This window comes from Nerophis ophidion, linkage group LG18 (assembly GCF_033978795.1).
Source record: "Nerophis ophidion isolate RoL-2023_Sa linkage group LG18, RoL_Noph_v1.0, whole genome shotgun sequence".
In the NCBI taxonomy this organism is placed as follows: domain Eukaryota; kingdom Metazoa; phylum Chordata; class Actinopteri; order Syngnathiformes; family Syngnathidae; genus Nerophis; species Nerophis ophidion.
In genome coordinates, this window is record NC_084628.1 from 23,928,854 (window position 1) to 23,943,451 (window position 14,598).

The 14,598-nt window shown below is 40.1% G+C and overlaps 7 non-coding genes across 7 annotated transcripts; all 7 read left to right on the forward strand.

The window, feature by feature from the left end:
• The first annotated feature begins 2,531 nt into the window (after nucleotides 1-2,531).
• LOC133537684 (U1 spliceosomal RNA) lies at nucleotides 2,532-2,695 on the forward strand. The gene has a single exon (XR_009802802.1). It is a non-coding gene; the product is annotated as a U1 spliceosomal RNA (small nuclear RNA).
• An 871-nt stretch (nucleotides 2,696-3,566) lies between these two features.
• LOC133537648 (U8 small nucleolar RNA) lies at nucleotides 3,567-3,699 on the forward strand. Its single transcript, XR_009802769.1, has one exon. It is a non-coding gene; the product is annotated as a U8 small nucleolar RNA (small nucleolar RNA).
• A 521-nt stretch (nucleotides 3,700-4,220) lies between these two features.
• On the forward strand, nucleotides 4,221-4,411 carry LOC133537636 (U2 spliceosomal RNA). Its single transcript, XR_009802757.1, has one exon. It is a non-coding gene; the product is annotated as a U2 spliceosomal RNA (small nuclear RNA).
• Nucleotides 4,412-6,291: 1,880 nt separating this feature from the next.
• Nucleotides 6,292-6,455, forward strand: LOC133537677 (U1 spliceosomal RNA). The gene has a single exon (XR_009802795.1). It is a non-coding gene; the product is annotated as a U1 spliceosomal RNA (small nuclear RNA).
• A 5,142-nt stretch (nucleotides 6,456-11,597) lies between these two features.
• On the forward strand, nucleotides 11,598-11,761 carry LOC133537678 (U1 spliceosomal RNA). Its single transcript, XR_009802796.1, has one exon. It is a non-coding gene; the product is annotated as a U1 spliceosomal RNA (small nuclear RNA).
• An 871-nt stretch (nucleotides 11,762-12,632) lies between these two features.
• LOC133537649 (U8 small nucleolar RNA) lies at nucleotides 12,633-12,765 on the forward strand. The gene has a single exon (XR_009802770.1). It is a non-coding gene; the product is annotated as a U8 small nucleolar RNA (small nucleolar RNA).
• A 521-nt stretch (nucleotides 12,766-13,286) lies between these two features.
• LOC133537637 (U2 spliceosomal RNA) lies at nucleotides 13,287-13,477 on the forward strand. The gene has a single exon (XR_009802758.1). It is a non-coding gene; the product is annotated as a U2 spliceosomal RNA (small nuclear RNA).
• Nucleotides 13,478-14,598: the final 1,121 nt, after the last annotated feature.

Here is a 14,598-nt window from a genome sequence, read left to right on the forward strand (position 1 = left end):
TTTGTTTCAAAGCTGGCAGCTCTGGATGTAAACAATGTTATACGCTTCTATAATATTTGTCATTAGAACTTCTGATTATTTTTTGTCGCAGTAAATCGACCATGAGGAGCAGGAGTGATCAAACACTTCCAGTCATTAAAAGTATTTTATAGCCTTCAAAACAGTGCAGTCATTCAAAAAGTGCATGGTTGTTGTTTGGTGTGTTGATATGTGACGTGGTGGTAGGGCTGGGCAATATGGCCTTTTTTAGGCCATATATTTCAATACATGATATACGTATATCTTAGGGGTGTAACGGTACGTGTATTTGTATTGAACCGTTTCGGTACAGGGGTTCCGGTTCGGTGCGTAGCAGTACCAAACGAGTTACACACGAACATATGAAGTAGCCGCCTATGCTAAAGTCTTAATAAGCTGCTCCGCTCCGTTCTGCCTCTGTCTGTACACAGCACCCTGCATTGTCCCTCCACACAACCAACCATGTGATTGGTTACATACAAAGCCAATCAGCAATGCGTATTCAGAGCGCATGTCGTCAGCGCTTTAGTGTCGATGTCGAGCAGATAGGTGTTTAGCAGGGGAGCAACGCACTCTCCCCAAAATGTATTCCAAGTCAACTACTTTCTAAACATCACTATGAACCCGTTGACCTTCTAGAAACAAACTTCAGCTCAGCTCACTCGCAGTTGGCTTTAGGTGAAAGCTAGTTAGCTTTTAGCCTAACGTTAGCTCATTTTGCTGTGTTTGCGTGTGTGCGTGTGTGTGTGTGTGTTACGGACAGTGTTGTTTGAGGTGTTTAAGCAGCAAAAAAGGACATTAAATGAAGAGTTTCTGTCTCTGATAGTGTATGAAATAATTCAAGTGCATCATAAAGCCTACATGAACTCCATGGTTGTCAGGGATGAATTTTTAGCTATAGTTACATGAATCATTAGTAATGTAGCACTGTAACAGCATAGTTTTGAATGGCAGGGTCCATGCTATCACATGTTGATACAAATATAACATTTACATAATAAAAATCAACTACAGGCTTCCCCAATGCTGTAATAAATTAAGCATGATGAGTTGACTTGAAACTGTTTAATGTTGCACTTTATATATGTAGAAGAAAAGTTGTGTCATTTTATTTAATCAAAGCAACAACTTGAAGCGGTTTAATGCGGATTAACGTGGGCAGAATTATTAGAGGGTTCCCAATGTTAAAAGGATCAAGCCATTGTTTACAAATATGGTAAATAAATACCAAAAAATGTATATTTTGTTGTTTTCTTACTGTACCGAAAATGAACCGAACCATGACCTCTGAACCGAGGTACTTACCGAACCGAAATTTTAGTGTACCGTTACACCCCTAGTATATCTCGATATTTTGCCTTAGCCTTGAATGAACACTTGATACATATAATCACAGCAGTATGATGATTCTATGTGTCTACATTAAAACATTGTTCTTCATACCGCATTAGTATATGCTCGTTTTAAACTTTCATGCAGAGAGGGAAATCACAACTAAGTCAATTGACCAAAACTGTATTTATCAAACAGTTGTTAAGCAGTGGCACAAACATTCATGTCATTTCCAAAACAGAAAGTGCAAGATTGTCAGAGACATTTTAAAACAAGCTATGAGTGCACTTTTGTGCAAGATGTCACTAAGATGACATATCAAAACAACACTAAATTAAGGTGCACTATTTGTACAGAACGCCACTACAATAGTTTAAGATGAATAAAGTGCACTTTTGTGCATGATTTTGTGGGCATATGGCACCAAATGGAGATGTTGACATGCGGAGTACGCACTCTTCATTCTCTAGCAGGTGACCATTTAAATGATGCTACATCCATCCATCCATTTTCTACCGCTTATTCCCTTTTGGGGTCGTGGGAGGCGCTGGCGCCTATCTCAGCTACAATCGGGCAAAAGGCGGGGTACACCCTGGACAAGTCGCCACCTCATCGCAGGGCCAACACAGATAGACAGACAACATTCACACTCACATTCACACACTAGGGCCATTTTTTTGTGTGTTGCCAATCAACCTATCCCCAGGTGCATGTCTTTGGAAGTGGGAGGAAGCCGGAGTACCCGGAGGGAACCCACGCATTCACGGGGAGAACATGCAAACTCCACACAGAAAGATCCCGAGCCTGGATTTGAACCCAGGACTGCAGGACCTTCGTATTGTGAGGCAGACGCACATATTCACAGTAAATCTTCCGAGGATTTCGTAGTCGTAGTGGTTTGTACAGTCCTTTGAGATATTTGTGATTTAGGGCTATATAAATAAACATTGATTGATAATGCTACTTTTGGTAGCAACGCTTTAGCACCACACTTGACAAATTCTTACTTAATATTTTTGTACAATTGGTCTATATGGTTAAAATGCTTTTGTGCTAAAAAGTTTTTTACGTGAGGGAAAATGAGCTTGTTGAATGTGTGTTTGCTAGTGTGTACGTGATGATGCCATCACTTAACATGGTGTGTGTGTGAATGACTTGTGTGTGTGAGACATGTACAACTCATACTTACCTGGCAGGGGAGATACCATGATCAAGAAGGTGGTTCACCTAGGGTGAGGCTCAGCCATTGCACTCCGGCTGTGCTGACCCTTACGAATTCCCCAAATGTGGGAATCTCGACTGCATAATTTGTGATAGTGGGGGACTGCGTTCGCGCTCTCCCCTGATATTCTGTTCAATATCAATTTCTTAGGCAACATTATTTTGTCAAGTTTAAAACTTGACACATGTAGTTCATCTAAAGCAATGTGTCTTAATCACAGATACTTAGGTATTATGGTGTTTTGACAAATGTCAAGCTAATGAGGCAACAGCAAGATGACTTATCACATATTTTAGTAAACATAAAAATATATGACTCGCATAAATGTTGGAAACCTGTGATGTCATTATCTGATGGTTAGTTTCATTCTGGAAGGGTTGAACTCAGCAGAGACATCTGCCTGCTTGCCGAACACCGACATGGCCGCTTCTGATGTTATGTCACCTATTGTCTATTATTAAACTAACCAATGCAGTAAGGAACTGCAATTTAAGTCGTTTTTTGGTACATAACTACAAAATAAAGAAATATAAAAAGTATGATCACTCAGTGAGTAATCCAAGACTTAAATGTTCCGATCAAACCAGGAAGTAAAATCCTCCATTTTCTTCTTCCGTGGTACTATATTTCTGCCTCGGTTGTGTGTTTTAATTATTTTTTGAATCAAAATAATACCCCCAAAAATGTATGTTTTGGATATTTTGTTAGGTAATAAATTAATGATCTATAAGGGTTTGGTGAAAAAAGCTCCATCCTTGGGTTCGATAGTGAGTTTCTTGACTATATGACAACATGCGTCATTACTTACAAATTGGTTTGATCCAAAACACGAAATGTGAGCATTTAACTAAAAACTAGCATGTTTGCCTTTTGGTAAATATATGAATGTATGTGAGTTTGTGTAAAAAGGAATGTTACCATGGTAACATGAAACCACGACTTTGTTATCTTTGCCCTGGAATATAAAAAACATTGCTCTGTCAGTTGGGAAATAATTTCAGTGAGGTACATCCTTACCTGTTACTCCAGCAATGGAGTCACAGAACATGATGAATGGAGAATCATGAGATATGATTAATGTCTCTTGTTTGCAGAGAACAGCAACACTTTGCAAAACTCATTCTGACCTTATCAAGTTTACAGAGTTTATTAATATACACGGGTTAAAAAATTATATTGTTTTATAAATGATTGTCTGAAGTGGTTGTGTGTCATTTCATTTCGCTCTAGATGTTATTCAAGTCCTCCTTATTCTGCACAACAAACAAACAACTAAACAGAAAAGTTAAAGACAAGATCGCAATGATCATTAACTGAAGTAAACATTTTCAAATAACATGCAAATGTAAACAAAAACAAACAATTTACAATACTTCATTATCCACATGTTATTAAAACATCATTATGTCAACTTAAGACCACTTCTGATTAACTTTTGTCACAGTAAATCAACCATGAGGAGCAGGAGTGATCAAACACTTCCAGTCATTAAAAGTATTTTATAGCCTTCAAAACAATGCAGTCATTCAAAAAGTGCATGGTTGTTGTTTGGTGTGTTGATATGTGACGTGGTGGCTAATAAATGTGTTGCCTTTACTTTAGCTTGTTGTGTCTGGAATGACATCCTCCCTTCTGACAATTTAGTGGCACTGCTTCTCAGTCTCTTGGCCAAGATCAACGTTAGTGTCTGTTCTCATCAGTGTAGTATCTGATGCATCCTCTATGTGGGGTCTAAATAATAAATTGATTATTGGAACAGGGAAATTACTTAAGGGTATGCTTCATCTACTCCATGCATTGACCTGATATTGCAGTACCCCCAGGAACAGTGCACCTCCTCTCTAGTCAAAATTCTTTAAATTGTTGTTCTTTACTACTGAAATGCAGATAATCAGACTCTGTACTTTGAATTCCACAGCATAATCATGGAAGGCTTAGACTGAGGTAAAATGGTCATCATTGTGCGCATGTACATTATGCATGACACAACTACCACTACAATGATGTGGGTACTTACAGGTACGTTTGTAGATCCATTTTCTTTCCTCTTCCATGTGATCTTGTTGCCCCACTCTCCTTCATCACATTATCTTCTTCTGCATTAATGTCGTTCTTCCCATATTTTTCTGTACTCTCATAACTTTGCAGTTTCGTTTTAAACTCGCCAAACGTTACAGTGTCATTTGTCTGGGTAATGTGCACGGCGAATGGCTTATATGAGTCAGGCAGCCCCTTTACTACCATGGCTATCTGAAGCCCATCACTTATCTGTTCGTCTGCTCTTCTTAATGACGTGAAAATAGTCCCTGCTCTAATAATATAGTCAATAACTGTTTCATTGCCAGTCTTGTGGAGCGAGGAAAGTTCACAATACAAACTTACAACGTGGGGTTTGTCCTTTCCCGCGTGATGCTCGCAAAGAATCTCTAGTGCTGCTCTTCCATCACGTTTCGCGTCCCTCATTTTCAACAACAAACTCTTATTGTCTAGACACTGCAGCAGCTCCGCAAATGCCTACCCGTTCTTTGCCTCATCTTCCGCGAGAGCTTTTTCGTCTTCCTCATCTATGTGCGGGTAACCCAGGATAACTTCTCTGAGACCACGTAACTCCATGTGTGCGAGGAACCTCGTTTCCCAGAGTTCGGAACTGTTGTCGTCGCCGTCGAATAAAAGTCTAAACCACCTTTGGCCTGAATGATTGGGCCCATAACTTGTAGCATTACTCTTTTCTGCAGCAGACCAATCGTTATAACAGTCACCAATGTGGTTAGCTAGCACTTTATAGTCACATGAGGAAACAAACAAACTGCGATTATTTCTTTGGTCCAGGAACTTACTGCACCGTTTATTTTGCGCATGGTCACAAAAACCATTTCAGTGCACGCAGGCACATGACGTCACTGCGTAAGATATTCAACATGGCTTTGCTATTTAAATTTTTCAATGTGCTTAACAATAACGTCAATAGGCCATGAACGTCAGCAAAGTTTTCCTCTGTCAAAATGACAATGCCACAACAAGTTCACTGACCTTTACCATGAACTGATTAATTTATAAAAGTTGAAAAACGTATTCGGGTGTTACCATTTAGTGGGTGTTACCATTTAGTGGTCAATTGTACGGAATATGTACTGAACTGTGCAATCTACTAATAAAAGTTTCAATCAATCAATCAAACCTCCTTGACTAACATAGTCTGTCCATAAACAGTGCAGTGTGCAGTACTCACCACAGGATGGCAGTAGTGTTAGCATGTGATCCTGTCCAAACAAAGAAACAGGAAGTTGCAGTAGAAGGGGGAAGGTAGAATTCCTAGTTGAGTCGTTCAGTTGATGAAACAACACAGGTTAGTTTTCAAAAATAACAACCGTATTAATTCCCATAAACTTTTGTGTCATTTTAAAGATTCTAATAACTGTACTGTCACACCAGCACACACGGATAAGTGTGTCTGTATTAGTAAACCGGAAGTGGTTGTGAAGGGGGGCAGGGACTCTTCCCGGTTGAGCTGAGGCGTGCATGATGGGAACACATAGTTGTGTTCAAATGTGTAATATAAATAGTAATAATATAGTAATGGTCAGACAGTGTTGTGTAGTAGACTCTTGTATATGTGCAGGCTTGTTGAGTGTGTGTGTTTACTAGTGTGGACGTGATGATGCCATCACTTAACATGGTGTGTGTGTGAATGACTTGTGTGTGTGAGACATGTACAACTCATACTTACCTGGCAGGGGAGATACCATGATCAAGAAGGTGGTTCACCTAGGGTGAGGCTCAGCCATTGCACTCCGGCTGTGCTGACCCTTACGAATTCCCCAAATGTGGGAATCTCGACTGCATAATTTGTGGTAGTGGGGGACTGCGTTCGCGCTCTCCCCTGATCTTCTGTGTAATGAAAAATGTCTACTTACAATATCTCAAAGTGAGAAAGTTAGTAAATAGTTCTTAATTAATTACACTATGTGCTTTTCATTTTATTTGAATAGTTACTTCTCACAAAGACAGTACTTATGTTAAAGCTGCTGCTATCCAATGGTAACAACTGAGTAGTCTGTAATAGTTTCAGCTAATATCCTCAAATTGTAATCTAAGAAAACTCTCCAACCCTGAAGTTCAGTTTATTAAACCATCACTCTACTATAATTTGAAATAAATAAATCTACCAGAAAATATATGATCAGATCCTTAAACTACTGTTTCTTAAACATTCTTTGACGTAATAAAGATGTGAATATACTAGAAAACAGATTTAGCCCTTTAGCTATTCCCACACCCTAGTCCACCGAGCACCACACTTTAGTCATAGGGGACTTCATCACCCGAAACATAAAGCTTAGCAAACCAGCCACAATAAAGTGTATTCCCAGGGCCAGAGCACCTGAGATCGAAGCTAATCTTAGGGAGCTGACTCGCAACAGGCCTAGTAAACACGTACGACAGGCTAATCGCACCAGTAGTTATGCGAACATGGTTATACACGTTGGCTCCAATGACACTAGCATGAGACAGTCAGAGATTACAAAGAGAAACGTAGCCATGATTTGTGATCTCACTAGGAAGATGTCCAGGCATCGAGTAATTGTCTCTGGCCCCCGACACTGATGAGAGATATAGCAGATTAGTCTCGCTTAACAAGTGGCTGGCTAGCTCCTGTAGACAACAGGGACTAACATATATTGATAATTGGCACTCCTTCTGGGGAAAACCTGGCTTGCTGATGAGAGACGGCCTTCACCCTAACCGGGAAGGCTCTATCATCTTTACTAGGAACATAGATTTCTCTATAAGTCACATTTGACCAACTGCACTAGAGCAAGCCCAGTCACAGGCAATTACAGAGCCTGCTAGTCTGGCTGAGGAGTCAGTTAAGTTAGAACTAACAAGCGCCAGGCTGGATAATCCCTGCACACATAGCAATTTCCTTAGGATAATACACAACTCACATAATGTATTTTCTGTGAGTTGGACATGCGTTCTACTGCGGCGGCAAATTATGATGCGTGCCCTGCACTCTTCAGCATCTACATGCTGCCACTAGGCGACATCATACGCAAATACGGTGTTAGCTTTCACTGTTATGCTGATGGCACCCAACTCTACATGCCCCTAAAGCTGACCAACACACCGGATTGTAGTCAGATGGAGGCGTGTCTTAATGAAATTAAACAATGGATGTCCGCCAACTTTTTGCAACTCAACACCCAAAAAACGGAAATGCTGATTATCGGTCCTGCTAGACACCGACCTCTATTTAATAATACAACTTTAACATTTGACAACCAAACAATTAAACAAGGCGACTCGATAAAGAATCTGGGTGTTATCTTCAACCCAACTCTTTCCTTTGAGTCACACATTAAAAGCGTTACTAAAACGGCCTTCTTTCTTGAATCTCTCTACCCTGACAGACTCCTCTTGACGTTCGCAAACAGACACTGCAGCTGTAGTAGAGATTCTGTTACTTTTAAAAAGACTGTGTGTGCGTTTCCGGCCTGTCCAATAAACAATGTGTGACTAGATGTCTTGGTTGTTAAATATGTTTTACTGCACTGAAATGAAAATAATAAATAAATAAAAGTGGGAAATAAAAAAAATAGTAATAGCCTACTAAAATCACTCGCGGCATTGGGGCAAGCAGAGCAGAGAGCGAGAGCGTTGTCGCAATACACCGCTTCCCACCTACAGCTTTCTTCTTTGAGGTCTCCATTATTCATTGAACAAATTGCAAAAGATTCAGCAACACAGACGTCCATAATACTGTAGAATTATGCGATGAAAAGAAACGATGCTGGAACAAAATGTCCTCTACAATGCGTGACGTCACGCGCACGCGTCATCATACCGAGACGTTTTAGCTTGATAATTCCGCGCAAAATTTAAAATTGCAATTTAGTAAACTAAACTGGCCGTATTGGCATGTGTTGCAATGTTAATAATCATTGATATATAAACTATCAGACTGCGTGGTCGGTAGTAGTGGGTTTCAGTAGGCCTTTAAAAGACCTGCCGTCAGAGCCAACAAATTGCTGCTGCCAACCTGCTAAGCTAACAAGACAGCTCGAGCTAAAATGCTGGGACTCATGGTGCGTTCCATTTGTACCGGGAAGTCGAAATTTCTGAGTTCCTAGTCATAATTTCAACTGGATAAATAAATAAATGATAAATGGGTTGTACTTGTATAGCGCTTTTCTACCTTCAAGGTACTCAAAGCACTTTGACACTACTTCCACATTTACCCATTCACACACACATTCACACACTGATGGAGGGAGCTGCCATGCAAGGCGCTAACCAGCACCCATCAGGAGCAAGGGTGAAGTGTCTTGCTCAGGACACAACGGATGTGACGAGGTTGGTACTAGGTGGGGATTGAACCAGGGACCCTCGGGTTGCGCACGGCCACTCTACCACTGCGCCACGCCGTCCCTGGAACAATCCTGGAGGTCTAATTTCCGACTCGGAAAGTCTGAATATTCTCACCGCCCTCGAGTTTGTTTCAAAGCTGGCAGCTCTGGATGTAAACAATGTTATACGCTTCTATAATATTTGTCATTAGAACTTCTGATTATTTTTTGTCGCAGTAAATCGACCATGAGGAGCAGGAGTGATCAAACACTTCCAGTCATTAAAAGTATTTTATAGCCTTCAAAACAGTGCAGTCATTCAAAAAGTGCATGGTTGTTGTTTGGTGTGTTGATATGTGACGTGGTGGTAGGGCTGGGCAATATGGCCTTTTTTAGGCCATATATTTCAATACATGATATACGTATATCTTAGGGGTGTAACGGTACGTGTATTTGTATTGAACCGTTTCGGTACAGGGGTTCCGGTTCGGTGCGTAGCAGTACCAAACGAGTTACACACGAACATATGAAGTAGCCGCCTATGCTAAAGTCTTAATAAGCTGCTCCGCTCCGTTCTGCCTCTGTCTGTACACAGCACCCTGCATTGTCCCTCCACACAACCAACCATGTGATTGGTTACATACAAAGCCAATCAGCAATGCGTATTCAGAGCGCATGTCGTCAGCGCTTTAGTGTCGATGTCGAGCAGATAGGTGTTTAGCAGGGGAGCAACGCACTCTCCCCAAAATGTATTCCAAGTCAACTACTTTCTAAACATCACTATGAACCCGTTGACCTTCTAGAAACAAACTTCAGCTCAGCTCACTCGCAGTTGGCTTTAGGTGAAAGCTAGTTAGCTTTTAGCCTAACGTTAGCTCATTTTGCTGTGTTTGCGTGTGTGCGTGTGTGTGTGTGTGTTACGGACAGTGTTGTTTGAGGTGTTTAAGCAGCAAAAAAGGACATTAAATGAAGAGTTTCTGTCTCTGATAGTGTATAAAAATAATTCAAGTGCATCATAAAGCCTACATGAACTCCATGGTTGTCAGGGATGAATTTTTAGCTATAGTTACATGAATCATTAGTAATGTAGCACTGTAACAGCATAGTTTTGAATGGCAGGGTCCATGCTATCACATGTTGATACAAATATAACATTTACATAATAAAAATCAACTACAGGCTTCCCCAATGCTGTAATAAATTAAGCATGATGAGTTGACTTGAAACTGTTTAATGTTGCACTTTATATATGTAGAAGAAAAGTTGTGTCATTTTATTTAATCAAAGCAACAACTTGAAGCGGTTTAATGCGGATTAACGTGGGCAGAATTATTAGAGGGTTCCCAATGTTAAAAGGATCAAGCCATTATTTACAAATATGGTAAATAAATACCAAAAAATGTATATTTTGTTGTTTTCTTACTGTACCGAAAATGAACCGAACCATGACCTCTGAACCGAGGTACTTACCGAACCGAAATTTTAGTGTACCGTTACACCCCTAGTATATCTCGATATTTTGCCTTAGCCTTGAATGAACACTTGATACATATAATCACAGCAGTATGATGATTCTATGTGTCTACATTAAAACATTGTTCTTCATACCGCATTAGTATATGCTCGTTTTAAACTTTCATGCAGAGAGGGAAATCACAACTAAGTCAATTGACCAAAACTGTATTTATCAAACAGTTGTTAAGCAGTGGCACAAACATTCATGTCATTTCCAAAACAGAAAGTGCAAGATTGTCAGAGACATTTTAAAACAAGCTATGAGTGCACTTTTGTGCAAGATGTCACTAAGATGACATATCAAAACAACACTAAATTAAGGTGCACTATTTGTACAGAACGCCACTACAATAGTTTAAGATGAATAAAGTGCACTTTTGTGCATGATTTTGTGGGCATATGGCACCAAATGGAGATGTTGACATGCGGAGTACGCACTCTTCATTCTCTAGCAGGTGACCATTTAAATGATGCTACATCCATCCATCCATTTTCTACCGCTTATTCCCTTTTGGGGTCGTGGGAGGCGCTGGCGCCTATCTCAGCTACAATCGGGCGGAAGGCGGGGTACACCCTGGACAAGTCGCCACCTCATCGCAGGGCCAACACAGATAGACAGACAACATTCACACTCACATTCACACACTAGGGCCATTTTTTTGTGTGTTGCCAATCAACCTATCCCCAGGTGCATGTCTTTGGAAGTGGGAGGAAGCCGGAGTACCCGGAGGGAACCCACGCATTCACGGGGAGAACATGCAAACTCCACACAGAAAGATCCCGAGCCTGGATTTGAACCCAGGACTGCAGGACCTTCGTATTGTGAGGCAGACGCACATATTCACAGTAAATCTTCCGAGGATGTCGTAGTCGTAGTGGTTTGTACAGTCCTTTGAGATATTTGTGATTTAGGGCTATATAAATAAACATTGATTGATAATGCTACTTTTGGTAGCAACGCTTTAGCACCACACTTGACAAATTCTTACTTAATATTTTTGTACAATTGGTCTATATGGTTAAAATGCTTTTGTGCTAAAAAGTTTTTTACGTGAGGGAAAATGAGCTTGTTGAATGTGTGTTTGCTAGTGTGTACGTGATGATGCCATCACTTAACATGGTGTGTGTGTGAATGACTTGTGTGTGTGAGACATGTACAACTCATACTTACCTGGCAGGGGAGATACCATGATCAAGAAGGTGGTTCACCTAGGGTGAGGCTCAGCCATTGCACTCCGGCTGTGCTGACCCTTACGAATTCCCCAAATGTGGGAATCTCGACTGCATAATTTGTGGTAGTGGGGGACTGCGTTCGCGCTCTCCCCTGATATTCTGTTCAATATCAATTTCTTAGGCAACATTATTTTGTCAAGTTTGAAACTTGACACATGTAGTTCATCTAAAGCAATGTGTCTTAATCACAGATACTTAGGTATTATGGTGTTTTGACAAATGCCAAGCTAATGAGGCAACAGCAAGATGACTTATCACATATTTTAGTAAACATAAAAATATATGACTCGCATAAATGTTGGAAACCTGTGATGTCATTATCTGATGGTTAGTTTCATTCTGGAAGGGTTGAACTCAGCAGAGACATCTGCCTGCTTGCCGAACACCGACATGGCCGCTTCTGATGTTATGTCACCTATTGTCTATTATTAAACTAACCAATGCAGTAAGGAACTGCAATTTAAGTCGTTTTTTGGTACATAACTACAAAATAAAGAAATATAAAAAGTATGATCACTCAGTGAGTAATCCAAGACTTAAATGTTCGGATCAAACCAGGAAGTAAAATCCTCCATTTTCTTCTTCCGTGGTACTATATTTCTGCCTCGGTTGTGTGTTTTAATTATTTTTTGAATCAAAATAATACCCCCAAAAATGTATGTTTTGGATATTTTGTTAGGTAATAAATTAATGATCTATAAGGGTTTGGTGAAAAAAGCTCCATCCTTGGGTTCGATAGTGAGTTTCTTGACTATATGACAACATGCGTCATTACTTACAAATTGGTTTGATCCAAAACACGAAATGTGAGCATTTAACTAAAAACTAGCATGTTTGCCTTTTGGTAAATATATGAATGTATGTGAGTTGGTGTAAAAAGGAATGTTACCATGGTAACATGAAACCACGACTTTGTTATCTTTGCCCTGGAATATAAAAAACATTGCTCTGTCAGTTGGGAAATAATTTCAGTGAGGTACATCCTTACCTGTTACTCCAGCAATGGAGTCACAGAACATGATGAATGGAGAATCATGAGATATGATTAATGTCTCTTGTTTGCAGAGAACAGCAACACTTTGCAAAACTCATTCTGACCTTATCAAGTTTACAGAGTTTATTAATATACACGGGTTAAAAAATTATATTGTTTTATAAATGATTGTCTGAAGTGGTTGTGTGTCATTTCATTTCGCTCTAGATGTTATTCAAGTCCTCCTTATTCTGCACAACAAACAAACAACTAAACAGAAAAGTTAAAGACAAGATCGCAATGATCATTAACTGAAGTAAACATTTTCAAATAACATGCAAATGTAAACAAAAACAAACAATTTACAATACTTCATTATCCACATGTTATTAAAACATCATTATGTCAACTTAAGACCACTTCTGATTAACTTTTGTCACAGTAAATCAACCATGAGGAGCAGGAGTGATCAAACACTTCCAGTCATTAAAAGTATTTTATAGCCTTCAAAACAATGCAGTCATTCAAAAAGTGCATGGTTGTTGTTTGGTGTGTTGATATGTGACGTGGTGGCTAATAAATGTGTTGCCTTTACTTTAGCTTGTTGTGTCTGGAATGACATCCTCCCTTCTGACAATTTAGTGGCACTGCTTCTCAGTCTCTTGGCCAAGATCAACGTTAGTGTCTGTTCTCATCAGTGTAGTATCTGATGCATCCTCTATGTGGGGTCTAAATAATAAATTGATTATTGGAACAGGGAAATTACTTAAGGGTATGCTTCATCTACTCCATGCATTGACCTGATATTGCAGTACCCCCAGGAACAGTGCACCTCCTCTCTAGTCAAAATTCTTTAAATTGTTGTTCTTTACTACTGAAATGCAGATAATCAGACTCTGTACTTTGAATTCCACAGCATAATCATGGAAGGCTTAGACTGAGGTAAAATGGTCATCATTGTGCGCATGTACATTATGCATGACACAACTACCACTACAATGATGTGGGTACTTACAGGTACGTTTGTAGATCCATTTTCTTTCCTCTTCCATGTGATCTTGTTGCCCCACTCTCCTTCATCACATTATCTTCTTCTGCATTAATGTCGTTCTTCCCATATTTTTCTGTACTCTCATAACTTTGCAGTTTCGTTTTAAACTCGCCAAACGTTACAGTGTCATTTGTCTGGGTAATGTGCACGGCGAATGGCTTATATGAGTCAGGCAGCCCCTTTACTACCATGGCTATCTGAAGCCCATCACTTATCTGTTCGTCTGCTCTTCTTAATGACGTGAAAATAGTCTCTGCTCTAATAATATAGTCAATAACTGTTTCATTGCCAGTCTTGTGGAGCGAGGAAAGTTCACAATACAAACTTACAACGTGGGGTTTGTCCTTTCCCGCGTGATGCTCGCAAAGAATCTCTAGTGCTGCTCTTCCATCACGTTTCGCGTCCCTCATTTTCAACAACAAACTCTTATTGTCTAGACACTGCAGCAGCTCCGCAAATGCCTACCCGTTCTTTGCCTCATCTTCCGCGAGAGCTTTTTCGTCTTCCTCATCTATGTGCGGGTAACCCAGGATAACTTCTCTGAGACCACGTAACTCCATGTGTGCGAGGAACCTCGTTTCCCAGAGTTCGGAACTGTTGTCGTCGCCGTCGAATAAAAGTCCAAACCACCTTTGGCCTGAATGATTGGGCCCATAACTTGTAGCATTACTCTTTTCTGCAGCAGACCAATCGTTATAACAGTCACCAATGTGGTTAGCTAGCACTTTATAGTCACATGAGGAAACAAACAAACTGCGATTATTTCTTTGGTCCAGGAACTTACTGCACCGTTTATTTTGCGCATGCTCACAAAAACCATTTCAGTGCACGCAGGCACATGACGTCACTGCGTAAGATATTCAACATGGCTTTGCTATTTAAATTTTTCAATGTGCTTAACAATAAC